This window comes from Belonocnema kinseyi, chromosome 8, assembly GCF_010883055.1.
Source record: "Belonocnema kinseyi isolate 2016_QV_RU_SX_M_011 chromosome 8, B_treatae_v1, whole genome shotgun sequence".
Taxonomy (NCBI): domain Eukaryota; kingdom Metazoa; phylum Arthropoda; class Insecta; order Hymenoptera; family Cynipidae; genus Belonocnema; species Belonocnema kinseyi.
The window spans coordinates 94,249,021-94,252,600 of NC_046664.1; the positions used below are offsets into that span (position 1 = coordinate 94,249,021).

The 3,580-nt window shown below is 30.7% G+C and overlaps 1 protein-coding gene across 1 annotated transcript in view; it reads left to right on the forward strand.

Annotated features, from left to right (window-relative positions):
• The window catches only part of LOC117178607 (vitellogenin receptor), a 59,546-nt gene that overhangs the window by 51,501 nt on the left and 4,465 nt on the right, over positions 1-3,580 (forward strand). The gene's annotated exons all lie outside the window — the stretch shown is intronic.

Genomic DNA, 3,580 nt, shown 5'->3' on the forward strand with positions numbered 1-3,580 from the left:
TAAAACCATTTCTTATATGACATTTTCAACTCTGCGCATCACCAAAAAACGAAAGTTAAACTGATCGTCTGAATAAATTGAAAGATTATACCAATTTCCCTTCAGATATCGCGTACGTCGCAATTATTTATAAAATTTATAAAATGTTTAAAATTAAGAAGCAAGACGAATTCTTTGAATTTAAATAAAGAGCACGATTAAATATGAAGCAAATTCTGAGTATTCAGAAAAAATATTGACTCGTGAAATATTAATACATGGTAGTCAAAAGTCCGAAATTCGTCGTTATAACCTTCATTTAGTTAAAAAACATTGAACATTAAAACTAAACTAAAGTTTTTGGTAGAAAATTAAACTTCTTGGTTAAAAATTCAACTAGTTAATTTACATTCTACTGTTATTTATTTTTAATTAAAATATTTTTTTTTTAAAAGATGAACTATTACGTTTTTTTAGAACATTCATGTTTTTAGGTTAAAAATTGAACTTCTTTTTAAAAAATCGAACCACTTTCTTGAATATTCATTTTGTTGTTTAAAGATTCATAATTTTATTTGAAAATTAATTTTATTATTAAAAATTTATATTTTCGTTTTAAAAATTCAACTGATCCAAATAGAAATATTTTTTAATGAAAATTAATTTTTTTAATGAAGATTAAAATATTTAATTCTTTGTACAAAATTCATATTTTTAGGTTAAAAATTGACCTCCTTGGTTGAAAGTGAACTATATACTTACTTGAAAATTGCAATTTGTTGGTTGAAGATTCATAATTCAACTCTTGATGAAAATTCGTCTTTTTAAGTTGAAAGTTTATCTCTATTTGTTGATATTTAATATTTTTGGGTTAAAAATGCAACTTTTTGGTTGAACATGAATCTGTGTTGAATGAGGATTCAACTATCTTGTTAAAAATGTCTCGTTCTTGGTTCATTTTTTGTTGAGAATTTATCTCTTTTTGTTAAAAATCCATCTACTTGACTGAAAGTTTAACTACTTTGTTAATTCATAAGAAACAGTAAGATTTTATTATACCTCCCATCTCAGCCCTAATTGTCTTACGTTATTTCTGAATGATTCCTGAATAAATTCATGAAAAAAATTAGGGCGATATGTTGTTTTATGATCAATTTATGTTATTTTTTCGAAAGAAACAAGTAATATGTCAAGTTTTCTCTGATAAAAACTTTTAATTCTGTGACCAGAAAAAGCTCCCATGTGATTAACACTTTTAGAAGTTGAAAAATGTGCTAAAGGCATCAGTTTTGTTAAATTATGCTATTTTTATGTAGTTTGCGTAAAACTTCGAAAAAGCAAAAAAAAAAAGTTCACAAATTCCCGAACACTTTAGGAAAAAAATGTACTAACATAAATAGTTTTTAACTGTCCAGTGGTCACATTTGACTTAAAGTCATCCTAAAGACGTCTTTTTGTGGACGTCTTTAGGCTTTTACAAAAAAAATCATGAGGTCGTAATAAAGATGTTCTAATCTAGTCCCATAAAGTATATCTTAAAGATTTTATCAGTACGGCTTAAGGATGTTTTTAAAAGGTCCTATGTCCGGCATTTCGTCGTCTTAAGGATGTCTTGAAAGAATATCCAGGGGACAATGTCGTAAGGATGTCCCTAGGGCATCTTTGAAGCGTCTTGTATAATATTATCATTATTAGAAATCAACCCAAAATCAAAGTATTTCTATATTTTTCTCTCAAAAAACTTGAATGCTTAAATGCTCTGAAATATTACAAAAAACTGATTGAGACTTAATTTTTACAATTTATTTTTTAAAGTTCAACTTAGAAATATTTCGGCTATGAGATTTCTTTAAGTTTTATTGTGAAAATGTGAACGAAACCAAAAACATTCTCTAGAGTCAGCCCGAAACTGTTCTAAAAGTGGAATAACTTTTGTCGCATAAATTTGTAAATTACACGGAGATATCATAAAGTCATCATAAAGACAACACGAAGACATCTTATGTGATTTCCGTTTAAAGTTTAAGTTCAATGCGCATAGGAGTTCTACTAGGTCACGTGTGAAATATGAAATATCACAACCCTAAAATCGGTAAAGTGGTATTTTTCAGGATAATGATGACTCCCTTACTAGGATTACCCAAAAAACTATAATATACATGATGCATTACGATTTGAATGAGGAAATTCTGCTAAATTAAAAGAATCACATTTCTTTAATGAAGTACTTTTGAGGGCTGCGCGCGCACGCCGGCGAATTTCAGTTTCCGCATCTCATCCTAGTCGCACAACGACTAGGATTTCCTGCGGACAATCTACGGACGTCCTCAAAATGTTATAAAGGATCACGGTGTGCCTAAACGAACTTTAAATGGGGGTGACAAGATTATTGTATTGGTTTTGTGTAAAATCTGACATGGTCGGTTTTCATCAAATCTCCACGTTTTGAGACTCCCTGAGTAAAAAAAAACTATTTTTATGAAGGTGCCTGTCTGTTTGTCTGTCTGTAGCCTGTAGTATTCTGTAGGCGCGATAAATTTTGAAAGATTGATCAGATTGGATTCTGCTTCGGCACACTTTTTCAGGACCCAAAAATAAAGAACGAGTTCGTTAACCAGCCATTTGGTATGAAAAGTCAATGACTGAGCACATTTTCAAAATTTTCGAAACCATGTTTTTTCCAGATTTGGAAATTCTATTTACGAATTTATTGATATGACTTTTTTCAATAAAATCAAAATTGTTAGAGTTAAAGCATTTTCAAAATCCTAAAAAACAAACAAAAATTAACATTTTAAGCCAAGCAACGAATGACGTGGAAAAAGCCAGGAGTAAATAAATGTTTCTTTGGGGGAACCTTACAATGTTATCATAACAACTTTTTAAAGCATAACAACGTTTGAAAATTCTATGTATGGTTTTCCGTAATACTCAGAAACACGAACAATTTATCTCAACGACTTTTTTCGATAAAAGCAAAATTATTAAAGTTATAGCATTTTCAAACCCCCCCCCCCCCCCCCCCCCCCCAAAAACGATGATTAACATTTTAAGCCAAGCAACGCACGATATGGAAATAGTCGGTAGAAAAAAATGTTGCTTTTGTAAAGCTCAACAATATTGTTCTGTTTCGACATTGAATTTCATACTCTTCATGGCTCACATTATACTCACAATGTTGTAGGACATATAAAGACGTTTTTAGGACGCCCTTTTGATGTCCTTGTGCTGATAGGGAGGTCTTTTACTTTTTAGCGTGAAAAAATAATCATGTTTCTCATAGGTCTTTTTGGGGCGTCTTTAGGGCCAGCCCTGCGGACATCTTTGGGACAACTTTAGGCCAGACATAGAGCATCTTTAGGAGGTCTTAAGTATTCTTTATAACGACCCTGGGACTTAGACGCCAATGTCCAAATAGTCTCTTATGTCAGCCTGCTTTCTGTAGAGTATTATTATAGATCGGATTTCTTATTTAAATCTTACTTTATATGTATTTCATCAGTACTTTTCACTATTTTCTTCAATGTTTGTGCGTGACAAATGAAATCATCAAACATCAAGATTTAAAGTCGTCCTTTAGAAAAAATGTATAAATCCTTTT